Raw genomic sequence first — 27160 nt, 5'->3', positions numbered from 1 at the left:
ATGGTACATTGTAATTTCATTCTGTATGATATCTTATTCTGAAACACTGAAACTCAAAATCAATTATTTTATGGTGACATTGGTTTTATTTTGGGAATTGTTTGTCGGAAAGATAAAAAATTTAAACATGTTGCTTGCATAAGTATTTAACCCCCACACATTAATATTTGGTAGAGCCACCTTTCGTTTCAATAATAGCTTTAAGTCTTTTGAGGTAGGTATGTACCAGCTTTGCACACAGTGTCGGAGGGATTTTGGCCTATTCTTCTTGGCAATTTCGCTCCAGGTTGTTCAGGTTGGTTGGACGTCACTTGTGAACCGCAATTTTCAAACAGCGCCACAGATTCTCAATAGAATTGAGATTAGGACTTTGACTGGGCCACTGTAGGACATTCACCTTTTTGTTTTTGAGCCACTCCAATGTTGCTTGGACCTTGTGTTTTGGATAATTGTCCTGCTAAAAAGTGGATTTCCTCCCAAACTTCAGTTTTTTATGGACTGAAGCAGGTTATCTTGCAGTGTTTTCCTGTATTTTGCTCCATCCATTCTTCCTTCAATTTTAACAAGATGCCCAGTCCCTGCTGATGAGAAGCATCCCCACAGCATGATGCTGTAACCACCATACTTCTCTGTAGGGATGGTGTGTCTTTAAAAAAATTTTTTTTAATTAAATTTTGTAATAAAAACGAACAAACAGAAGCAAGGTCACAGAGTACAATTACCTGGTTTACAAAATATTAGGAGATTTATATTTTACTCTCCTGAGCAATTACAGTTAGTCATGAATGATGCCTCCTTTGTCTCACATTACTTCATAGTCACAGAAATCTAGTTCTCTGACTTGAATACATAACTGCACCACAAAGAGACATGAGCAGTGGGTGGGGAGACAGTAGGCAAAGTTCTATTGACATATGCCAAAAAAAGGGTACCAAGTGTCATCAAATTTATCTCTGCATGATTGGTCTCTGATCACACGGCTGTGGTGCATTAAGTTTTTGGAGAGAGCTATGTCCCATACTCTATCCAACCCAGAGCTTGGAAAAGTTACTTTTTTGAACTGCAACTCCCATCAGCCCAATCCAGTGGCCATGCTGGCTGGGGCTGATGAGAGTTGTAGTTTAAAAAAGTAACTTTCCCAAACTCTGATCCAACCACCATTTCATGGTGAGATTCTTGGCTTTTTTCCACTGAAAAATAATTTCCATGCAAGCGGCTGCCAAGAGCAGAACCACTAGGTTCTCATGGATTAGCGGCTCATCAAGATGGTCAGTAAGCAACAACAGGGCAAATGCTGGTGTAGGAATCATTAACTGACCAGTGATGTCAGAGATTGCGCTAAAAACCATTGGCCAGAATCTTTTGACTGGTGCACAATCCCACACATATGGTAGAATGAACCTACTGTGTCACAGCCTCTCCAACAAAGTGGTGAAAGAGTTGAGCTGATATGAAATAGTTTTAAGGGTTGTCTGAGTTTCAACCACAACACTGTTAAGAAGGGCAATGCCTGAATTGTGAGGGAAGATTTTTCTGTCTCCATTGCTATCCACTTTAAATCTTTAGTATTACGGATAATATGGAACAGTTGTCTGAGCTGAAACGAGTCATAATAATTCCCTAAGTTAGGGACACCGAGGCCTCCCTTGTTTCTGAGTCTAAAAACTGCCAAGGAACGTATCCTGCTGCACTTGTCATTAGTGATACATTTCCCTAATTATTTTTGTCATCTTTGAAACCATTGCTTGGGGATTGCAATGGGGAGCACTTGAAAGAGAAACAGAAGCTTGGCCAGGATAACCATTTTAACAGTGGCTATCCTGCCCAGCCATGATATTCCCAGGTGCTTCCATCTAGTCAAGTCTTCAATTATGGCCTTAGTTACTCTGCAATGATTGCAGCATAGGAGTTGGGCAGGATCCTTTGTTATGATGACCCCCAGATATCAGAACCCTCCTGGACATAAGCAAAAGCCTGAGAGATTTGCAAGGCATTCCCTGTCTTGCTTGGTGATGTGGAAGCAGAGCATTTTTTACTTGGAACAATTGATTTCTAGCCCGGCTGCAATTTGGAACTTTTAAAAGGTGTCAATAGCATGAATCACCCTCTGGGGATGACTAAGCATCATGAGTACATCATCCGTAAAAAGATTTGTTTTGTGCTCTGAGCCTCCAGCTTGGATGCCCCCTATCACTGGGTTTTTCTGAATTGCTATAGCAGGGGTTTCAATAACAAGAGCAAATAACAAAGGAGATAAGGGGCACCTTTGCTTTGTCCCTCTGCAAAATTTTATGTGGGAAGATTCCATGCCATTAGTACAAATCACTGTCGATGACTCTTATAACTGGTTAATTAGATGGAGAAACTGATTTCCAAAATTCATATCTTGCGATTGAGTTTTGAGGAACCCCCATTCCACTCTATCGAATGCCTTGAAGGTGTCCAGCAAGACTAAAGCTGCTGAGAGTTTCTGATTTTTATTATTTGTATGATATGTAAACATTCAGGGTTCTACAAATGGGGTCAGCAATATTTCATTTGGGTGTGAACCACATTTGGTCTGGGCTTATATAATGCCCTATAAACCTGTTCATGCACTTAACCATCACAGAGGACAGTATTTTGGCATCTTGGTTAATAAGTACAATAGAGCAATAAGAGCCTACCTGCTGGGGGTCCCTATCTCAAAAGTACCACAATCTTTTATTTTTTCCATGAATCAGGGATATCACCTCTCAACAGGATGGTGTTAAAAAGCTCAGTGAGCCATGCAGTGAGTTCAGACGTAAACACTTTGTAAAAATTGCTAGTGAACCCATACTCCCCTGGCAACTTGCCATTTTTAACAATTTTTATAGTCTTGCTCACCACATTCTCCAATATCGTTTGGTTTATATACTCCTGATGCTCAGGAGAGAGGGGTTTTGGCAGAAATCAATCAAGGAAAGAAGTAATGTGTTGTTCTTCAGAGGAGTACATAAAAGGTTGTCACATAGAGGAGGGCCGGGATCTCTTCTCGATCATCCCAGAGTGCAGGACACGGAATAATGGGCTCAAGTTGCGGGAAGCCAGATTTCAACTGGACATCAAGAAAAACTTCCTAACTGTTAGAGCCATATGACAATGGAACCAATTACCTACAGAGGTAGTGGGCTCTTCAACACTGGAGGCATTCAAGAGGCAGCTGGACAGCCATCTGTCGGGAATGCTTTGATTTGGATTCCTACATTGAGCAGGGGGTTGGACTCGATGGCCTTATAGGCCCCTTCCAACTCTACTATTCTATGATTCTATGGAGTCTGATGAGTACAGGTTTGAGTAAAAAGCCATAAATTCTTCATTTATGCATTTGTGCTCAAAAACTACAGACCCCAATCTGTCCTTAACACCAGAAATTAGGTTTCTTGAGCACTGTTTTTTAAGGTCATTAGCTAACGATTTGGACCCCTTGTTGCCAAATTCATAATGCTTTTGGGTGTATGCCATTGCCACATAGGCCTTATCAGTTTCAAGGGACTGCAGTTCCCTTTGCTTATTTTGGAGACTTTGGCCAGTAATTCTGTCTCCTGTTCTCTTAAATTCTAGATCTAACACTGCAATATCTTCTAAAATGGAATTGACCATTTTTTGGCGCTCACGCTTAAGAAAGCTAGCTTCTCTGATACAGTACCCCCTGGTGACAGCTTTTGTAGTGTCCCAAATGATACACACATCAACATCTGGATTGATGTTCTCCTGGAAATACTGAGTTAAAACTTTCTTCAGTTTAATGACTGTAAGCTCTTGAGAGAGCAAACTGGAACTGAAATTCCAGGAGATTGCCCCTCTGCATGGGAATAACCTAGATAGCTCCATCAAAACCGGAGCATGATCTCACACAGATTTTACCCCTATGTCAGCTTTCAAGAGTTCCCCCGCCCAAACCTCTAGAGATAAAAAAATGATCTAGCCTAGAGTACATCTTAAATCTGTTTGAGTAGAATGTATACTCTATTTCTGGCACGTGCTCTCTAGAAGTCTATCAGATTGCACTGGGTGAGTAAGGACATAATGTTGGAACCATCCATAAATGAGCGGAGTTGATGACCACTTCACTCCAACAGGTCGTTCAAGCAGTAGTTAATGTCGCCTCTGATAATTATTTCTCCATGGGCGAAATCAGAAATGATGTGAAGGGTTTCTCGAAGAAATGTTAGCTGACCAGAGTTAGGTGCACAGAGTGAACACAGAGTTATGTTTTTGCCATCTAACATGCCATTAACAATGATGTAATGTCCATTCAGGTCCATGAGTGAGACAGAAACCATCAGAGGGCATTTTTTTGCCATCAATATCACTGTCCCCCTGGCCTTTGATGTTCCTTTGGCACAAATTACTTCTCCTATCCAGGTTCCTTTAAGGAGTTTGTCTTTTTGTTTTTTGCTTTGATGGGTCTCTTGCAAACAAATGAAATCAGAAGAGTCACACTTAAGTGCTGCCATTACCCTGGCTCGTTTGATGGCTGTGCCAAGGCCGCTGACATTTAAGGAGAGTATTCTGAGTTTATCTAGTGACTGTGTCATGGTGTTTGAGAAGGGAGTGTTGAGGTTGTAGGCAGAATGTTCCATGGTTTGTTCTGGTGTGAAATCCTAAGGAGTTGTACTCTTGAGTAACTGGAGCAACTTCATATAACAAGCAGAATAGTAAAACAACAAAACTAACAAACTAACAAGTGGTGCCACCTGCATGATTGTGAGGTGCCATGAAGTTTTGCTGAAAAATACCTCATACCGTAGGTGATCAGGGGAATTAGCAGGGACTATATACAGTGATAGGTCCTCTTCTGCCATAGGGAGTGGTTTAGATAATGACTGAACAGCCATTTAGGATTCTAATATATAGTCCTGTCATAAAATTGGAGATTTAAATCTGGGTAGAGCAATCAAGATTTTAAAGTTCAGTCCTCAATATCATCTACATCTGGGGTGGAGCATCTGCTGCAATCGCTTTCTGGCCCGAGACCTGTAAGATTAATTTTCATGTTCCTCTTGTCTCTTTTGTTTTTTGATGCTCTCACTGCCCATCTTCCTCATTGCTAGGATTGCATTCCTCTCTGAGTTGTTCATGTATGAGGTTTAAGTGGAGATCTTGCAAAGATGTTTTGTGCTAGCTGTAAGATATTTCCCATTGTGCAGTACTATTAGCTTGAGTGGGAACCCCCACCTATACCATATTTTTGCTTCTTGGAGTGCTCCCATGTAAGGTTTCAGCAGCTTCCGTTGTTGTAATGTGTCAGGGCTCAGGTCTTGATATACATCAACAATGGTATCATATTTTATTATACGGAGGTTGTGCAAGACTTTATAGATTGGGATGGAGGCATGGGCAGTGTTAGGTTTGCGCCACACATAGCGCTTTGAGTTTTGGCCAAAAAGCTCTATCTTAGCTGACTACAAAACCTTTTCCCACATTGCACCTGGGGTACTCTCATGCTTTCTGGCAAACTCCAGACATACTTTCAGATGGTACTTTTTGAGTGATGGCTTCTTTCTTGCCACCCTCCCATACAGGCCAGTGTTATGCAGAGCTCTGATATGGTTGACTGGTGCACCATTACTCCACTCCCAGCCACTGAACTCTGTAGCTCTTTTCAAGTGATTGTGTTGACCTCTCTGTGGATTCTTTTACAAGACTTCTTCTTGTTCGAGGGCTGAGTTTTGAGGGACGGCCTTTTCTTGGCAGTGTCTGGGTGATGTGATGCAGCTTTCACTTCCTGATTATTGATCCAACTGTGCTCATTGGGATATCCAGACACTTGGATATTATTTTGTACCCTTTCCCTAATCTGTGCATTTGTATTACATTATCTCTCATTTCTATAGAATGCTCTTTGGTCTTAATTTTCCTTCAGATCCACAGCCTGACTAATGATCCTTCAACAGTAGAGTTTTTATCCTGACAATGTAACAGCAACTTTAATGATTCAGAGGCGGAGGCCAATGGTAAGGTAACTGTGTACTCGATAGGGCAATTCCTTTCTTCTGTGTAACAGCAGTTGAATATTTATGCAAGCAACTTGTTTCTATTTTTATGTTTCTTACAAACATTTCCCAACATAAAACCAATGTCACCTTACAATAATTGATTTTGAGTTTCAGTGTTTCAAAATAAAATATCATACAGAATGAAATTACAATGTACCATTTGTAATTCAGTAATATCAGAGCATTGGTCAGGGGCCTGAGTACTTTTGCAAGGCACTGTAACTCTAGTAGTAGTATTAATAATGATGATAATGTTTGATTAGGGGTGTAATAATGATGATGATAGTTGACCGGGAGCATCCCAAAGATTAATTTGTGGTGCAGAGATGGCCAAATATAAACTCAGTTGATTACTTTATTCAATTTTTCTCTTTTTAATGGAAAGCATATTTATTATCAAAGGAAAATAGAATGTTACCTGTATAAGATAGAAGTGAAACATGTGGCCTTCCAGATATTCTTGGACTCCCAACTCCCATCAGCCCTAGCTGGCATGTTCAATGGTTAGAGATTGTGGGTGTTACAGCCTGGCAACATCTGGAGAGTCACCTCTGGTATAAGATATGCTTTTGGTTGGCTATGGAACATGATGCTAAGGCACTTTGTTGAACCTGATCTCTTTCTTGGTGGTGTAGATGCTGTAACCTGGAGTGGCCCAAGTCCAGTGCTGTTCCAATCAATTAGGATTTCTGGGGTTCCATACTGGATAATTTTGGACCAAAACAAATACATAAGCAAGATACCTCATAGAAGGCAGGATCCTCTGACAGCATTATATGATTTGGAATGACCCTGAACTTAAAGGTAACTTTGTTTTAAATCCCTCCTTTTTGAAAAAAATCAGGCTGCAGAAATACCTCTGAAGTCAAGAGGGAATTAAGATCTGCAGAAAAGGTAATAGGCTAATTCCCAACCTGGCGTTATAGGAAACAATTTTTAGTCTTGAACTGGCGGGCTGGTTCAGGTAGAAAAAATCAGAACCAGCCTGTAGGAGTTTTTACTCGCGTTGCACTGAGGCAGAAGCGCCCCAGCCTTTTCTGCAGCCTTCTAGGACTCAGTTCAGGGTCCTCTCAGCAAAGACTTCCCTTGTCTCGAGAAGTAATGAGAGGAGGGGGTAAAGGAAAGGGAGGAGAAATCAAAGGGGAAAAAATACATATCGGGGAGAATTGCCCTCCTACTCTTTAAGGCATCGCTGTGAGATGCCAGACCTTAATCAACACCATCAGTACCTCCAGACTATCCTTTTCAGCCCCAGCTGCCGCGAAGAGAACCAAGCCCTGGCAACGGCAGCCGCGCTCCTCCTCTCTGTCATCAGCCAGTTTTGCCTGACACATTGAGTACGGGCTGCTGAGTATTGTCCTAAAAGCAGAGGAAGAGGAGGATAGAAAGAGAGGGAGAGAGAAGGAGGGGTGGGAATAAGTCAATCAATCACATGACTTGACAGGATTTCTAACCATTTTCTTTTTTGTGCAACAAAATCATATCTATATAAAAACACAGCCCCCTCCCCCCACCACACACACACACACACACACACACACACACACACACACACACACACAAAAGGAGCTAAGATGGGACAATAAGGAAGCATCTCAAGGTAAGAATCTCCTCGTAGAAGGCTGATCTTTAAAGATATTCGTTTTCAGGCTACATCACTTGGGGCTCGGGAGTGGGGCTTGTTCATTTTTCTTACGGTTGATATGGCCAGGGCTCTCACGAGAGGGAAACAGTCGTGACAGGCGAGAAAGGAGGCGCTCTGTTCCTACCATTATTGCTTCGCTTCCCACGTTCCTTTTTGTGGCTCAAAAAAAAAATGCAGGCGGAAGGGGCGCGGGCAATATTCCTAACCTCTTGGATGTGTGGTATAAAAACTTCCCTTTCCGAACTCCTTAGGTTTTAATGCCGCGTACAAGGCAGTGTGGCAGAAGGGAGAGGGAATTCAGAGCGAATTCTCCTGGGGTAAAACAATAAGCAACTCCGGAGGTCAGTGGCGAAGCTCAGAAAGTGGAAACAGTTAAAAAAAACACGACTTCTCTTTTTGTAAGATGGCTCAAACAGAAAGAATATAGCATACACATATGAGATGGATTCCCCTCCCCACCCCGGAATTTTGGTAGGTTAAAAAGAAACAAACCCAATTCACTTGACTGTGCGAAATAAAACAAAAATTAAAATAATGGTATGTCGGTGGCGATGAGTCTTAAAAGAAAATTCTCCCCAAGTGTAACCTGAGCCGTCTCACTTTGGAAGGGATTTGAAGACAAGACTGTCGTTGAAATGTATTATTGAAGGCAGAAGGGAGGGACGCGGTTAGAGGGGAAGGATCTGTACAGCTCACGTTTCACATTCTTTAGCCACCTTCCTTCTGTTAAGTGTGAAGGACGGACGCACGCACGCGGGCTTTCAACAATTCAAGCATTTAACCCTCGGGAACAGACCTTTGCCTCTCTCCTGTGAACCAGACTTTTCAGACCCGTGTAAATAGCGCACGGGCGCACGAGTATGAGTGAGAGGGAAGAGAGAGGGTGAAGGTGCGGGAAACGGGCTTTCCCCCTACATAGCTATGGGGCGGGGGGGGAGTGGAGTGGAGTCGACTGGTTGTTGACAGCTATGCAAATATCTGGATGAAATATCTTTTTCTTCTGGGTGATGTCTTCCATCTGCTGCAGTTTCTCCCCTTGCCTGAATCCTTGCCAGTTGTGAAACTACTAGTTATCTGTTATTCAGAGGCTCCTGACTAGCCACCATTATCTACCTGAAATTCTATAACATTGAAACAGGGACTCAGGAAAGTGCCTTATACTGAGTCAGATCGCAGGTCCATCTAGCTCATTGCTGTCTACAGAGACTAGCAGCAGCTGTCCATGATTTCAGATTGGATCTCTCCCAGCCCTACCTGGAGGTGGAGGATATTGAATGTGGGACCTTTTGTGTGTAAAACATGTGCTCTACCATGACCTACCATTCATGATGACACAAAAATGCTATTTAAAGAAACCACAGCCACCGCCACCACCCAACTTCAGGCTGCATTATTCATGGCGACTTTCTATTCCCAACATGGGAATAGGCCGAGAGCTGTTCTCAAAATGTATTTCAGTTGAATGTCAGTTTGTGAATGAAGCCCCTTTAGTGCAGCAGGGACTTTGAGGAATAAGGTACTTCAACTGCACTTGTGTATTGAAAGGAATATTGAAAGATCTGGCTCAAAAATCCATGGGGTTTGGTTGTTCAGGGACAGTTAGCAATGCTACAGAAAGGCTGCAGACTGAAAAGATAACCACAGTGTATTAAGGGTACCTAATAGGAATAATGTGGCTGGTTGTGATTATAGCGGCCTCAGCTGAACAGAGGGATGTAGGCTTGCTGGATGGCTATAAGATTGTCTTTACACCAAAACATCACATCTCAATGATGTGTAAAATGATGCCTCTTGATTTCAGAAAACTACATCTCCGCAGAAGAGTTCAGAAGAAGTCACTTGCAGCTTTGAAGTAATCTTTCTCAAAATTTGATCTGGCAGTCCAGGTGTGAGGAGAGAAAAAGTGTCTGGGGAGAAAATAACTATGACTAAGGGCCTGGTTTCTTTCTGTACAGGGCTCCTAACCTAAAGATGTTCACAAGAAGCAAACGTGGTTTTTTTTTTAAAAGAATGCATTTTCTGATGCAATCTGAACTTGTTTCATGCTTTTCATCACAGCCATAGATTGGCAGTTATTTTTATGGTATGATGAAAAGTTGAGATGAGATGTCAGTACTGCCTAATGCTATGAAAATGAGCAGTCCTGGGTTTATTAGGCCAGTGTGCTAACTTGCTGTGGTCTGGAGTAGAACTAAGAACCTAAGAACCTAAGAACCTGCTGAATCAGGCCAAAGGACCATGTAGTCCAGCATCCTATTTATTTATTTATTTATTTATTTGGTTGCATTTATATACCGCCCTTAGCAAATAGCTCTCAGGGCGGTAAACAGCATAGGGTAAAATACATATATGGCAATAATAAAATCACAAAAACATATATGACATAAAAACAAATACAGTTAAACAGAAAATAAAAATATTCTCACAGTGACCAGCCAAATGCCTACAGGAAGCCCACAAGCAGGACCTGAGCACTACTAAGAAATATATACAAGCAACACATTACTCTGCATATGCCCACTGTCATGGAAAGCTTAGAAGACACATTAGACAAGAAGCTAGAAAATAATGTTATTGCCTCTGTTAAAGAAGAACACGAAAGTTGTAGGAGACTCCCAACTCCATCCAGATTAGGGATGGTGCAGAATATTTACAAAATCAGATTTGGTATTGAATTCTGGGATAATCTACAAGTTTGTCTCATTGTCGAACAGGCTCCCACTTTTTGTGTGCATTTGTGGCTGTTAGTGGCACCATAATTATTTTTAAAATTCGCAGTGAAAATTACGTAAAAAATAACGGAAAAAAAAGGAGAACTGGGAATCGCAATAACTAGTGGGACACAATTTAAAGTGAATAGGGACTGGCAGCCCATTTGACGAATTGAAAAATGGAACTGAATCAGATAATGTACTCTGTCCCTAATCCAGTTACATATAAATCCAGGACTATCTAGTAATTAATTATAGCCCTATTAAGAAGTGACAATCACACTTAAGACCCATGTGTAAGTGGGGAATGGTACCACACCTATTATTATTATTATTATTATTATTATTATTATTATTATTATTATTAATTGCATTTATATGCTGCCCCATAGCCGAAGCTCTCTGGGCGGTTTACAACAATTAAAAACATTAAAAACAAATATACAAATTAAAAAAAACACAATTTAAAAACACAAGCTAAAATGCCTGGGAGAAGAGGAAAGTCGTGACCTGGCATCGAAAAGATAACAGTGTTGGCACCAGGCACACCTCGTCAAAAAGATCATTTCATAATTTAGGGGCCACCACTAAGAAGGCCCTCTCCCTTGTTGTCATCCTCCCAGCTTCCCTCAGAGTAGGCACCTGGAGGAGGGCCTTTGATGTTGAGTGTAGTGTATGGGTGGGTTCATGTCAGGAGAGGCGTTCCATCAGGTATTGTGGTCCCAAGCCATGTAAGGCTTTATAGGTTAAAACCAGCACCTTGAATTGAGCTCGGAAACATACAGGCACCCCATGCAAGCGAGTAACAAGATAAAAGTGTGAAGCATTCACTGGAAGCACAAATAGGAGGTCAAAGACCAGAATGCTGAAAAGATATAGCTTTATTCTGTGCACAGAGGCACCATTGATTTCTTGTATATAAAAAAATCTCTGTGTAAAATATGCTAAAGCCCAACGCATTTCAGCTTGTGCAGTCAAGCCTTCATCAGGGGAAAATTAAACTCTTCAGTAAAATATTAAGACAAACTTTTTCTGGTATCTGACAACAGTGATAAGGAAGATACCAGAAAAAGTTTGTCTTAATATTTTACTGAAGAGTTTAATTTTCCCCTGATGATGGCTTGACTGCACAAGCTGAAACGCGTTGGGCTTTAGCATATTTTACACAGAGATTGTTTTATATACAAGAAATCAATGGTGCCTCTGTGCACAGAATAAAGCTATATCTTTTCAGCATTCTGGTCTTTGACCTCCTATTTGTGACCCCATGCAAGTGGGCCAGAATCGGTTTTATATGTTCAAACCATCTGGATAACAATCTGGCCGCTGCATTTTGCACAAGCTGCAGTTTCTGAACCGTCTTCAAAGGCAGCCCCACATACAGCGCATTGCAGTAATCTAACTTGGAGGTTACCAGAGCATGGACAACTGAAGCCAGTTTATCCCTGTCCAGATAGGGGTGTAGCTGGGCCACCAACTGAAGTTGGTAGAAGGCACTCCATGCCACCGAGGCTACCTGAGCCTCAAGTGACAGAGATGGTTCTAGGAGAACCCCCAAGCTATGAACCTGCTCTTTCAGGGAGAGTGCAACCCCATCCAGGACAGGTTGGCCATGCTCTGATATCGTGTTTGCAGACTAGCTACACTCAATTGGGGTGATCTGGAAGAGAAACAAACATTTTGGTTCATATTCCATCTCTGCTGTATACTTAGTTTGTGGCCTTAGGCAAATCACTTGTGTCTGAACTTCATTAGTTGGCCTTTTGTAAAATGAACATTATTTGACAAATGTTGGGTCAAAGTGGTTTGGTGTTAAGGGCTAAGATGCCACTTTGGCATTGGACTGAGTTTGTGGGTGTAGGCAAACTGTCTCCATCTAGTTCAACACTCTTATTTCCATCAACAACCAACCAAATGCCTTTGGAGAAGCTTACAAGCTGGGCATGACACCAAAAGTATTCCCCTTTTGTTTGTCCCAAATATCTACTGCCTCTGAATATAAACAAAAGAAGAACCCTGTTGGATCAAGCCCAAAGACCCATATAATCCAGCATCCTGCTCTCACAGTGGCCAACAGATGCCTATAGGAAGTTCACACGCAGAACCTGAGCACACCAGCAGTCTCCCTACCTGTGATTCCCAGCAACTGGTATTCAGAGGCATATTGCCTCCTACAACACAGGTAGAACTCGGCCATCCTGACTAGTAGCCATTGATAGCTTTATCCCCTATGAATTTTTCCAGTTCTCTTTTAATAACAAGATTTTATTTAAGTTCAGGTGGAGCAGATAGGAACAGAGGTGTAGTCATCTGGAGTCGTGGGGGGATCATAGACCCCTTACTTTTTGGGGGAACAGGGTCCCAGCCAGGTTGTTATGCACAAACCAATAAACAAGAAAGGGGTGTGATAATAGTCCTTGTACTTTGTGCTGATTGAAGCCAATCAGAAAGGAGATGAGATAGCAATTGAGAAGACTCTTCTCAGTAGCTAACACACAGACTCCCCTTTCATGCTGAATGACTGCTAGGGATGTCTGTTGTAGTGGACAGTAAGGGAGATGAAGGAAAGTGGAAAATGGAGCATAGCTGTGAGGCGGCATGGTATGGCTGTCATTAAGAGATTCTGCACTTCTGAATTTGCCACTACACTACTGGTAGGTTTGGGTGAATGAAGCAAAGGAAAGGGATGATGGGAATGGCTTGGTAGGATAGGTAGAGAACTTTAACCCCCCTTACTCTTTGGAGGAACCAGACCTCCCTGGTCCAGAGTTGTTGCTCCAGAGTTTGTTTCTAAAGTTTTTGTGTTTTTTAAAACTTCAGTGCTTGATTTAACAGTGAACCACCATCTCCGGTAGCATGCTATCCCCAGTAGTCAGTGTTGGTGTTGTTGTGAACCATATATAAGGCCCCTGCAACTTCTTGGTGGATTGCAAGAAAATGTTTGGAAGTAACTGCTCTCCTATAACCGCAGTTTGCAAGTCATGTTGGCAATGTAGTTATAACCTACCCCCCCTTAGTAATGTGATGTTGCCCACTGAGGGCTATTACATGGTTGGGCAACAATCTCCAAAGGGGGTTGTGGTTTGGCTGAATTCTGGATGTGGTCCAAAAGCTAACCAAAATACAGCCCCTTTTCCTTTCTTTCCTTTTCTTTAATTTTACTTCTTGTGTGCATGGAAAATAATATGTTTTGTCATTAGTGTTGCTGCCAGAAATGAGTTAGAATCACAGTCTATAGTAATTATGTGTATTTGTGGGAAATTTCCACCATTTTGCATATTGTATATGTATACACTTTGTGTATTTCTTCCTAAAATAATACAGGATTGTGCAAGGCAGTTCCACTTTACAATGCATCTCCCGCAGTTTTTGATGCTTTTAAGAAATTGTGTTAACCTGTGAAAGATGTAGAGTAGCGGCTTTCAAACTGTGGTCCATGGATTTCATTCAGGTTATCCATGGTATGTCTTTGTATTTGTAGCTGAAGATGGGAGACAGCACATCTATTGCATTAAATATTCATATTAATTTTTAATTATATTTTATTGCTTTTTATTTCTTGTATTGTATTGTGTTGTATTACAATTTGTATTCTATGTAAAATAAATAGAATATACAAGAAGTAACAGAAACAACTAAAATACAGTTTAAAAACATACAGCATCTAGCAAATCACAGTTGCTACAACATGCAAACAAATCATTAAGTAGCGCATCAAGACTTTTGAGAATCTTCAAGTGGTCCATGGGAAAAAGTTTTGGGAACCACTGATGTAGAGTGTATTTGCAGCCATATTTGAAAAACATATTCTAATATCTTTTGATTCTGTCTTCTGGACAGGTCATAGAAAGTATTCTCAAGCCTGGCGCTTGATGCTGCTATTTATTGTTGTTAAAAATAAGGGATTAAAATATTTTTTATAGTGCCTGCTTAAAATGATTTAGACTTCCGTAACAATATGCATTAGCAGTATACCTGTGAAAAGCATGGAAGGCTTTTGTTCAGTACAAGTCAGGCAAGTTTTAATAGTGGTTTTGAAGAGGGCGCTCTTGCCCTTTTTGTCACTGATGTGGTGGTTCAAAATGGGAGCCTAATCCCATTGATTTCTGTATAGGATTAGGCTGTTATTAGAACTGCCAAAGGGAATGAAGAGTTTATACTGCATACCTTTGGGCAATCTTGAGAGAATATGCTGGTGGTGGGCTGTGATGGGAGAGGAGGGAGAAAAGGAAATGATGAATATGTAACTAGAGCAATCTATGGTTAAGTCTTAAGTTGTAAATAACTGTGCAAGGAAGGTTGTAAAGTATCTTGCATAGTTCTCATTTGTAGCATTGTTCGGTTAGCCCAGTCACAGAGGTGAACTAGGTATTGGATAGAGTGTGGGACTTGGACTGGGAAAATCAAAATTCTTCAGATTCCTTCTCAGACATTAGTTTAATAGGTGACCTTAAGACCAGTCACTTTCTCTAAGCTAAACATACCTCACAGGATTGTTGCAAATATAAAATGAGAATTACCAAATTTGCACTGTCCTGAGTTTTGTGAAAGAACAATGACATTAAAATGTAAGGTATAAGCCCATTTATGATAAGCAGCTATTCCCCTTTTGTGGCTTCCTGGACAGTGCACTGAAGAATCTGTGTCACAGATGATTTTAATAGGTGAAAAAGTACAAGCTTTTAGCACTGTGACATGGACAAGATTATTTGGCACAAGGTTTAGAACCCTCAAGTAGGGCTGGCATCAGAGATCAGCATTGTTGAGCTTTGACCTAGTAGGGGGGACACTGCCAATTCCTGGAGCCCCCTGGCCTTCTTGTTCTTCTTTCTTGCTGTTGCTGCCTCTTCACCTGCTCTCTCTGAGCAAGCAAGTCATAGTAGATAACTCAGTAAAGATGTCAACCCAGTGTACAACAGCTGTTTAAAAACGCAAATTCAATGCTAGGGATCATTAGGAAAAGAATTGCAAATAAAACTGCTGATATAATGCTACTATACAAATCTATGGTGCCACCACATTTGGAATACTTTGTACAGTTCTGTTCGCCTCATCTCAAAAAGGGTATTGTAGAGTGGGAAAAGGTTCAGAAAAGGACAACCAGAATGATCAAAGAGATGGAGGCCCTGTTCACACGTTACAGTCAATGAGTGTACAGTCTGTGTACCTGGGTACACAAGTAGTTGGGCTGTACACTTGTACAGTTATTCACATGTAACATTCAACGAGTGTACAGTCTCCGTTATATACACATATGCTGCCAGGAAAATGCGCCATTGAAGCAATTCCCTTTTTCTGGCAACAAGGCAAGGCATGCTGGGTCTGTTATACTTCCTGAAACTGTTTTCTGTCAAGAGGTACATTCAATAGAGTTTTGGCAGAAATGGGAATGTAGTAGGGTTGCCAGGTCAGAAGCATCCCAAAACCTGAGATTTGAGGGGCGGGCCCTAGTGATGTCATGGGGGTGGGCCCTAGTGATGTCATGGGGCGAGTGATGTCACAGGGCAGGCCTGAGTGATGTCATTAAGCATGATACATTAAGTATTAATCACAGTTGCTTGGAGCATACAATTTTTAAAAAATCTGATTGGAAATTAAAATAGACATCTTAGCTAAAAGATGGAGCCTGGGTAGGGAACATTTAATCTAGTTTACTTGCTTTCAGCAAGAAGGGTTTAAGTGCCTTCAGGCCAGGCCAGTCACCAGAAGGCCACTGTAGGGAGAAAGGAGCCTAGTGTTGTGTAGATGCTAGATAGGAGCATTGGGGAGTAAAGATGGATGCACTTGAAGGCTATGATTCTAAACACTTAGGAATTAAGCCCCATAGAACTCAACAGGACTGACTTCTGAGCAGATATAGTTTGGATTGTTCTGTTGGTAAACCTTGACTAGGGATCCTCCACAAAGACATCCATCTCCAAGCAGGGTTGGCAACCCCCTGCCTGGAATGCCCTGCCCTTATCTTTTAACGTGGCTGCTCCAAACATCTTTACAGACTTGACCCTTCACTTCAGAAAGAGGTCTGAGAAATGAGTAAGAGTAAGAAGTATCTTTTAAAATTGTTCTTTTCAATTCACTGTTGAATGCACATCATACCTACGGCAGATCCACACCATTCATTTAAAGCACATTCAACACCCATTTGAAGCACATGAATCCCCCCACAGAATCATGGGAACTGCAGTTTGTTAAGAGTGGTGAGAACTATAACTATGAGGGGGAAACAACACTTCCCAGGATTCTTTAGGGGAAGTTGTGCGCTTTAAATGCGAGTTGGATGTGCTTTAAACATATTGTGTGAATCCACTTAATAAATTTTGCCTGCATGTAAATTGTTTTAATTAATTTTTCAAAATGGAAATGAGCTATAAACTGTAGTGGGTGACCATGGGCTACTCACCATCTCTCAACCTATCTGCCCCTCAGGATGAAAACAATGGAGAACCATGACCACCCCAAGGCAAACTTAATATGTAGAGGAATTATTGTACAACCATAGTGTGAAATTGGATACTTATTGGGACACAGTATGACAAAATATTTATATAAGCATGACCAGAGCTTGGAAGTAACTCGTTAGAAATAACGAGTTACTTGTAATTAATTACTTTTAAAGTAACGAATGGATAACTGCATTACATTTTTCTAGTAATAGAACGACTAGTAATTTCCCTACCTTTCAGCAGCAATGGTAACGTTTCTGACCTTACGTTTGGACGTTACGGGGGGAGCAGGGGAAGTCTTCTGCTCCTCTGATTGGTAGATGAAGCACATGTGCCTCAAACTGGGCTTCTGGGCAACATCACTCTTCCTTCCCTCGTGCTTTGTGTTAGGAAACACGAGGGAGGAAGTAGAGAGCCGGACCATGCCAGAGGGCAAGGATAAAGGAGTAGAAGGCAGCAGTAGCAGAATGGAGGTGAGTGACAATGTGTGTGTGTTACCCTTTCCAGCCTACTTGTCCTGCCCCCCTCATCTCATCCTGTTGCCTTCTCTGCTACTCCCATTGTCTCCTCCACTCGTCCCACTGCCTCCCCACATCCCACTGCCCCATGTCCTGTTGCCTCCCCCGCTACCCCCGTTGCCTCCTCTGCTACTCCTGTTGTCTCCTCCGCTTATCCCACTTGTCCTGTTGCCATCCCGTTGCCTTCCCTGCTACTCCTGTTGTCTCCTCCACTCGTCCCACTGCCCCCCACTTGTCCCACTGCCTTCCCCACTACTCCCCTTGCCTCCTCTGCTACTCCCCTTGCCACCTCTGCTACTCCCGTTGCCTCCTCTGCTACTCCTGTTGTCTCCTCGCTCGTCCCACTGCCCCCACTCATCCCGTTGCCTTCCCCGCTACTCCCGTTGCCTTCCCCCCTACTCCCATTGCCTCCTCTGCTACTCCCATTGCCTCCTCTGCTATTCCTGTTGTCTCCTCTGCTCATCCCACTGCCCCCCACTCATCCCGTTGCCTTCCCCGCTACTCCCATTGCCTTCTCTGCTACTCCTGTTGTCTCCTCCGCTCATCCCACTGCCTCCCGCTCATCCCACTGTCTCCCACTCATCCCATTGCCTTCCCCGCTACTCCCATTGTCTCCTTCGCTCGTCCCACTGCCCTCCCACTCGTCCCGTTGCCTCCTCTGCTACTCCCGTTGTCTCCTCTGCTACTCCCGTTGCCTCCTCCTCTCGTCCCACTGTCCCCCCACTCGTCCCGTTTCCTCCCCTGCTACTCCCATCAGCAGAGTATGGATCTCAACTGCAGGGGGCTTCATCATATAACCTAGGTCCTGCTTAGCCCATCTGCAAATGGAACAGGGGCTCAGTTTAACGCAGAGCTTTGAGTCTTGTGAAAACAGATTGGTAGTGGTGTTTGAGGGATGTGAGAAAGAAGAAAATCTTGCCACCTACTATAAAACGCCAGTGAACAAATCCTGAATAAATATTTCATCATTTCTAAGAAACTGTTTAAGAAACTTAAAAAAAAACTGTTTCCCCTCAGTGAGCATCTAGAACCCCTAACGGAGTTCTGGCTGATTCCCATATAAATTCATTCCAGTAATAATAACATAGCATAATGGTAGTTTCCTATCAGCTCTTTGGAGCATAGCATTAACTTCAGGACAGAAGGACAGAAAGAAAAAGGGCTCCATGGAGCCCTCTGGGACAACCTACCATATTGGAGAAGCTGGAACATGCCAGATATTTGTTTCATTGTACATTTTAATAATCACTGTTTTTAATGTTTTGATGACATGGTGTATTTTAATTATGTGTGGATATATTTTTTATAATTAGTTTTACACTTGTAAAAATTTAATTGATTGTGTTTGATGGATGTTGATCATGTAAGGGTATCTTTGAGTTAACAGAATAATATGTATGTCCAGCTCTAGTTAGATGAAGTTGTTATATAGGGGGCTGGGAATTTAATTGTATTGGTTTGTTTAATGGTTTGATTGATTGATTGTATGGCGGTTAGGAAGTGAGTGATTTTCTTGCCTAATTGTCTATTATGCTATTTAAAAAGGTTGAATTTATACTATTTATCTGATTGTAATAAGTTGTAACACTACTTTATATGGAACTGAGGCAGTAGAGTCACTGAGGGCCTTGTGACCACAGACAAGAACATATGAATTGGCCCTTTTAACTTTAACTTACTTACCAGAAAGGGTATGTCTTAGGGAAATGGGTAATGAGAACTGATGCCCCGTCCCTGGGCAAAGGCAGACTCATCCAAATAACCTGTAGGTAATGCCTGCAGGAGAAGGAAGAGCTAGCTTCCCGTTACACAGGATCATAGAAAGCTGCTTTATACTATTGGACCATCTAGCCCAATATTTTTGACACTGACTGGCAGTGACTCTCCAGGGTTTCAGGCAGCAGTCCTCCCTAGGCTGCATACACACCATTAATTTAAAGCACTTTATTTCCCTCAAAGAATCCTGGGAACTGTAATTTGTTAAGGATGCTGACAATTGTAGCTCTGGGAGGGGTAAACTACAGTTCCCAGGATTCTTTGGGGGAAATAAGATGTTTTAAATGTATGGTGTGTATGCAGCACTAGCCTTGCCTGGAGATGCCAGGGACTGAACCTGGGGCCTTCAGTATGCAAAGCAGCCGAGTCACAACCCTTCCCCTATGTTTCCTCTGCCGATGTGCTTGGAAATAAATGTGGTCCTAATTCAACCCATTTACCTGAGACTCACCTCCTTATTTCTGGTTCTGGACACAATGTCATTTCACCCTTAAAAAGCTTAGTAAACGATACTTCATTTATTTTAGAGCAGGACATAAGAGAGGCAATGGTCTCCAAGATGTGCAGTGACCATGCCATTTATTGTTGTTGTTATGTGCCTTCAAGTCGATTTTGATGTATGGCAACCCTATGTATCAGTGACCTCCAGTAGCATCTGTTATAAACCACCCTGTTCAGATCTTGTACGTTCAGGTCTGTGGCTTCCTTTATGGAATCAATCCATCTCTTGTTTGGCCTTCCTCTTTTTCTACTCCCTTCTGTTTTTCTCAGCATTATTGTCTTTTCTAGGGAATCATGTCTTCTCATGATATGTCCAAAGTATGCTAACCTCAGTTTCATCATTTTAGCTTCTAATGATAGTTCTGGTTTAATTTGTTCTAACACCCAATTATTTGTCTTTTTCGTAGTCCATGGTATGCGCAAAGCTCTCCTCCAACACCACATTTCAAATGAGTTTATTTTTCTCTTACCTACTTTTTTCACTGTCCAACTTTCACATTCATACATAGAGATCGGGAATACCATGGTCTGAATGATCCTGACTTTAGTGTTCAGTGATACATCTTTGCATTTGAGGACCTTTTCTAGTTCTCTCACAGCTGCCCTTTCCAGTCCTAGTCTTCTTCTGATTTCTTGACTATTGTCTCCATTTTGGTATTGATAATCCTTGACAAGTTCAATGTCCTCATTGTCAACTGTAAAGTTACATAAATCTTCTGTTGTCATTATTTTAGTCTTCTTGACATTCAGCTGTAGTCCTGCTTTTGTGCTTTCCTATTTAACTTTCATTATCATCAAGGTATGTGGGTGGGTAGGAGGTGACAAGGGAGGAGGTGGAGAGTAAGACAGGGTGGAGTGGAGAAAACAATTGTTTTTAAAAATGGAGTGGAGGGGAAAAGGAGCTGGAGGGCAAGAACATGGATAAAGGAGAAGGGGGCAACAGCAGAATGGAGATAAATAACTGTGGAGGTGAAAGATGACAACATGTGTGTGCTTGCACTTGGCATACAAAGTGGCCTTCACCACCCTCTCTGGCTACTGTGCTGCATTTGCAGTATTTTAACTTTTTTGCATCTCAGGGGAAATTGTTTTCTTGGGTGAGTTTCCATTAGTTGGTGGCAGGGCAGGGAGCGGAGGGGACCCCCCAAAAACTGGAGACTCCAGCCAAAAACTGGAGACCTGGTAACCCTAGAATGTAGTTTTACTCTTAATTTTTCCTGCAGATTCTTAAGTTTTTAAAATCAAAACACCAGCTTTTTAAAAGAAAATACCAACCTGTAACTATCATAATTATAGTTATTAAAATATTGCATTTTTCATTGCCTGTTATTCTTAGAATATGTATGCTTTTTGATGTAGGCTTTCATGGAAGAATCCTATACATGTCTATATAAGTCCTATAGATATCAACAGGACTTACTCATAGATAAATCTGTGAAAATGCAGACCTAAATATATTGAATATTTATATATGAAAATATTTTGAGAAGGAGGGGGCTGCAACAAAAAACAAGCTGCTTAAAAGTGTATGGACTGAGATGATTCTTCCAACATGGTACACCTGGTTCTTTCATGAGGACATTATGCGTTTTAATACACAAAACTACACTCAAAATATAAATGTGGGGGAAATTATTTATTAATTGGGCTTTCCAGCCTGCTGCTCTCACTGTAACATACTCTGTTCCCTGGAAAGCCTTTCCTGGTATTTGGGAAACAGGAAAGCTCTGGGCTGCGGTTTTTATGGTTTTTCAGCGGAGATGTTTGTAGCTCAGTATCAAAAAGTGATCATCAGTATCTCTTTTTATGATCTATGTCATAATGTTTAGGTTTTGGATAGCACTTTAAATGCAGGGTGGGCAGAAAGTAGATCAAAATGTATTTGTGTATCTCAGGATGACTTGCAGAAGATCGGTGAGGATTTCAGACTCCTATTTCACCATGAAAATAAGAAAGTGATCACCCCACCATTATATTGCTGAAAAGAAGAAAGGGGGGTAATCAGGAGTGGACTTTTGTGTGGAAATACTGTGAGCTCAGTTCAATTTTGGAATTCAAAACAAATTCCTGGGTGAAGAATTATTTAACTCTAAGTGTATATATTTTGTGGCTTGCTCTGGTTGGTGGATCTTGGCTTTTTGTAATAATAATAATGATTTAAAAAATCAATACCAAAAACTTGAAGTCTAGCCATCCTGATCTAGCGTATTACAACCATACAAGGTAGGTTTGTGTTACCATAAAACCATGTGATGCAGCTATGTCTGACAGCAGTTTCTAATGGAGGCAGCCATTATCATGCATTTGACCATCATGTGTTTAATTTTGATGCATGACACTTGACATAGAAGGTAAGAGCTGCAGCGATGAGCAAATCCACAATTTTTTTCTTCGCAATTTCTGGATACACAGTAGAAAGGTGACATTGCTTTTTTGAGAATCCCTTCTTTGGCAATGTTTTGAAGAGTCTTACCTCTGCTATTGTAGTTTCATTCTTGCAAACACTCCTTTAAACCATGCTACAACAAGCCTGCAAGGTAGTCCTGTGCCCATACAAATGATTTAGTGCAGGGATGGCCAGAAGATAGACTGTAATCTATTGGTAGATCCCTGGGAAATTTGTAGTTAATTGGCAAGAGCTTCTGGCTTCCAGTTGTTGAACAATAGCAACAAAAGGACACATAGCCATTTGGAAATTTGACAACTGAAATTAAGAATACTTGTGGAAAGTAGGAATGGATCTATGCGTGGACAGACTGTGAGCTCATCTCAGTTCTGATAACCCTGTGCTCAGCAACTTCTCCGAGATGCCATGTTCTTTCATACTAGACATATGTTTTTTGCAGCTGGCTGTAGTTGGTGGTTTTTGAGGTTCTAGTAAAACACAGAGTAGATCCTAGACTCTGCAGCAGCAGCGCTCTCTCAGTAATGGCAGCATTGCCACTCACTGAATGGGGATGGGGCAAGGTGCCTGCAAATTCAGGGCTGGTGGCACCATCATCCTGCAGCAGGTGGGCACACACCTGTAGGCTTGTGCTGCATTCCACCAAAGTACCCCCAACCTTGCCATCTCTGTGCCACTGCCGTTCTGCCCCCCCCATGTATCATTGTTGACCTATGCCATCAAATTATTGGAAGAGTCTTGGCTATATTTCTCTTTCTTGACCTTTAGGAGGAAATATAAAGCACACAACATATACATTACCATTGATTTCAATAGGTTTTAAAAGACTAAGGAAGAAAAGTATAGTGGGTAATTTATATTGGATTTATAGAGGTATTGTAGTGTACAGGTTCTGCAAAAGCCAGTGTGGTGTAGTGATAAGAGTACTGGGCTAGGACCTGGGAGACCTGGATTCAAATCCTCATTCAGCCATGAAACTCACTGGGTGACTTCTGGGCTAGTCACCTTCTCAGCCTAAACTACCACGTAGGGCTATTCTGAGGATGTATTGGGGAAGTGCAGGACTACATATGCCACACTGAGCTCTTTGCAGGAAAGTTGATATGTAAAGGAAATAAGGCATTAAATAAGATTAAGGCTACAATCCTATGCACAATTACTTGAGGGTAAGCTACATTGAACTGTGAAAGTTACTTTTAATAAACATGCTTGGGATTATGTTGTTAAGATACAAGGGATAGCTATTACCCAAAGTTTCTATTATTTATTGATAACTATCATTTCTGAGCAATGAGTTACCTAGCCATTACCTGGTTGCCAGGCCTGGCCTCCAAGAGGTCTTCTGCATCTTTAAAAGTTGTGCAGGGGGAAGGGAGAATTCCACCTTGTGGTATTTCCCATTACACTGTTGCAAGAACACCTGCACTTGACTGACTTTCTCTTCTCCTAAAGATACAGGATCAGTCTCAGGCCATGAACCTGGCAACCCTATCTGGAGCAAGTTTAAAGCAGACTTTTTGGAATCTATTTGTGCCACTAACCTGAAGAGTAGGTGTAACAAGAAACAATGAGTCACATGATGACACACTGAATATTTGACATAAATTTTATATTTATTGATAAATCACCTAGTATTTCAAGGAAAGGATTGAATTTAGAAGTTAAAGGCTGTAATTCTATGTTCACTTTCACTTCAGGAGTAAGCCACAATAAACTCAGTGGAACTTACTTCTGAATAAACATGGTTTAGGACTACACTGTAACTTCAGATTCCTGTCTTTCTCCCCATCCCCTTTACTAGATTACTGGTACATTTTCCCACCTTCTCTCAAGATAGCAATTTTCACTTGTTTGAGCCCACAGGGGCCACACAAGTTCTGCTTCAGAGTCTTAGGGTCCCCCTCCGCCTTTTCTCTCTACTTTACCTGTTGTTCTTTCACCTCTTCCTACATTCTCCTCAAAGTGATGTTGCAATCCTATCCCAACCCCACTTACCTGGGAGTAAGTTCCACTGAGCTAGTGGGACTCACTTCTGAGTAAACATTGGCTAGGACTGTTTTGTGAGCAAACACATAGGCAAACTCCCCTCCCTTTCTCTGCCCCCCAAACTGTTTCTTCTAAGGGGCTGGAATCCTAATCCTTCTTACCTGGGACTAAGTCCCACCAAAAATGGGATTTACTTTAGACTAGGCTTGGGGTTAGGATTGTACCATGAATGTAATCAAACTTAATTTTGTAAAAAATAACAATGTAAACAGTCCTTGCCTAGCTCTAGCTTCTCTGACAGAACACTTGCTTTTTTTAGGCAATCCTAACTCAACTTACCTGTGAGTAAGCCCCACTGAACTAAGTGAGACTTACTTCTGAGTAGACATTTTTAGAATTACAGTGTGAGCCCTCAGAATCTCTCCGCCTTCTCTCTCTTCACTAACTTTTTGATTACTCTTTCCTTCTGCCCTCTCAAAATACCAGTTTCCACTTGTCTGAGCCCACAGGAGGCTTTAACTCCATTTAAATTTGTAAAACAAAGTCTTTTTTTAAAAAATCAACAATTTAAACAGTTCACTCCTAGCTCTAGTTTGCTGACAAGTCTCTCTTGCAATTTTACCTCCATTTACCTGGAAGTAAGCCCCACTGAACTCAGTGTGATTTAATACTGAGTAGTCATTTTTCCTCCTTTCTTCCCTTCAAGCTCATTGCTAGCACACAGAAGCTCCACTCCACTTACCTGGGAGTAAGCCCCACTGAACTCAGTAGGATTTACTTCTGAGTAGACCTTTTAAATTTTCAAATGTGAATTCTCCAAAGCTTTCCCTCTCCCCCATTTTTTTCTCCTTCCTTCCCTCAAACTCAATCATTGTCAGCACACAGAAGCACTGAACTCAGTGGGACTTTCTTCTGAGTAGACTTTTAAAAAATTTCAGTGAGTCCTTCAAAGCTCCCCCCGCCACCCATTTTTTGCCTCTTTCCTTCCTCAAGCTCATTCATTGTTTCAGGCTGGTCTCCCTTCCCTCTTTCATGCCCTTGCCTCCATTTCAGCTTTATTCCTCTTTCGTACTCCATGGGTCCAGCCAGCAACTGATGTTTCCTTGAGCTCATTTCTGAGTGGCAGCAGCAGAACAAAGCCTCAGGCTATCCCTGGGGAGAAAAACTTAATTGCTCACGATCAGCTCCACTTGGACAGCATGCAGGGAGAATCAGCACGTGAACAAAAGACATCTTTTTTCAGGGTACAGGTACATGTGTAGTCTCTTTCTCAAGAGCAGCTGTACCAAGGTACAGGGGGCTTCTACCTGGGTACACAGTAATATGTGAATACCCCTGGAGTGACTCCACTATGAGAAAAGGTTACAACATTTGGGGCTTTTGGTTCAGAGAAAAGGGGAGTAAGAGGCAACATGATAGAAGTGTATTAAATTATGTATGGCGTGGAGAAAGTGGATAGAGAGAGGTTTTTCTCCCTCATGCATAACTCTAGAACTCGGGAACATCCAAGGAAGCTGAGTGTTAAAAGACTGTTGAAGGACAGATAAAATAAAGTACTTTTTTACACAGCACATAGTTAAGCTATGGAATTCACTCTCATAAGAGGCAGTGATGGCTACCAACTTGGATGGCCTTAAAAAAGGATTAGACAAATTCATGGAGGATAAGGCTATCAATGGCTACTAGCCATGATGGCTGTGCTCTGCCTCCATGGTCGGAGGCAGTATGCTTCCAAATACCAATTGCTGGAAACTGCAGGAGGGGAGAATGCTATTGTGCTTAGATCCTGCTTGTGGGCTTCCCTTGGGCATCTGGTTGGCCACTGTGAGAACAGGATGCTAGACTAGATGGACCATTGGCCTGATCCAGCAGGCTCTTCTTAGGTTCTTATGTTAAGCAAGCAAGCATGAGAGGGGCAGTAACCATGATATGCCTTCTCCTCTTCCTTTGGAAGATGGTGCAGATTGTATCTAGAGGGAGAGGCAAGCAACTGGGCAGTGCCCATAGTGGTGAGGAAGAAGAGGTCGCTGTTTTCAGGGAGAGGGTTCCACTGATAATATCTTGTCCAAGGGCCCCCCAAAACCTGGCACTGCCAAGGAAATTTTTGTGTCATTCCAACAGGCTTCACTGTGAAATGGCAAAACATCTGAAAACATGTCAAGGAAACGAAGAAATTTATTATCATTATTATTATTATCATTATCATTTCCCAACCTTCCTTCCAAAGGATCCCAAGGCTATACACATGAAAAACTGATTAAAAATAAATCCTATACGCCAGTCAATCCAGTTGTCATTGTAAACATAGTTGCTGGGTTTTTTAAAATAGTTTTGAATGGATGTTTAGAAAATTATTCTTCTATAGTATTTGAAACAGCTTTCCATCCACCTTGTAAATCCCTCCCCTCCAAATGGCATATTTTTGTAATAATATTTTTTTCTGTACCAAATTTCTTGCTAATTGATAAACCTATTTGCCTTAAAATAGGTGTTTACAATTCCGCATCCTCCACTGTGCTTTGTTTTCTGATCCTGCCCTGAAACCAGGATGCTGGAGCCTGTGACATCATATTCATTCACCATGGCAACAGGCTCTGATTTACTTATTTCAATTTAATTAAAATGCATTTATCAAATTTCAGATGACTTAAACATCTTTTGTATTTTTTAAAAAAATAACTGAAGATAGAGAGAATTTAACACTGTGTTCAGCTCTCCCTGTCTGAAAAACCTTGGTAACAAAGGGAACCTTAAGATGTATCTTGAAATTAATCCAGTCTGAATTTGTGAGCTGGAATGCCAGGAAGTAATTCTGTATTACTAGAAGATTTGATAGTGATCCAGGGAGCTGCTAGATTAATCGTTCAAGTTGTTATCTGCAAGTAGCGGAGGGGTTTCCTTCAGTAACCGCTAGGACTCCATTTGGCACCTGCAGTTCACTCTTCACCCCCTCTGCAGCTGCTGGCCCCACGCTATGGTGGCATGAGGTGACCGGCCACAGAAACTGGGGATTGCACCCAAAAGATTCTGGGCTCCCCCCTGCAAGCCACTTCCTGCCAATGTTCCTGGTTACTAGCAACCAACCAATAATTTCTTAGGACATTCCCATCAAACATGGCAGAGCAGCTTCTCAAACATAAACATTATAGTCAG

The 27160-nt window shown here is 41.7% G+C and overlaps 1 protein-coding gene across 2 annotated transcripts in view; it reads left to right on the top strand.

Annotated features, from left to right (window-relative positions):
- The first annotated feature begins 7584 nt into the window (after nucleotides 1-7584).
- TCF20 (transcription factor 20) overlaps nucleotides 7585-27160 on the top strand; it is a 337827-nt gene continuing 318251 nt past the window's right edge. For both annotated transcript variants that reach the window (XM_061639338.1, XM_061639337.1), the window contains exon 1: nucleotides 7585-7623. The gene's annotated coding sequence lies outside the window, so the exon portion shown is untranslated. The remainder of the gene's footprint in view (nucleotides 7624-27160) is intronic.

This window comes from Rhineura floridana, chromosome 8, assembly GCF_030035675.1.
Source record: "Rhineura floridana isolate rRhiFlo1 chromosome 8, rRhiFlo1.hap2, whole genome shotgun sequence".
Taxonomy (NCBI): Eukaryota; Metazoa; Chordata; class Lepidosauria; order Squamata; family Rhineuridae; genus Rhineura; species Rhineura floridana.
The sequence above is the reverse complement of the archived record's forward strand: the minus strand, read 5'-3'. Positions and strand labels throughout refer to the sequence as shown.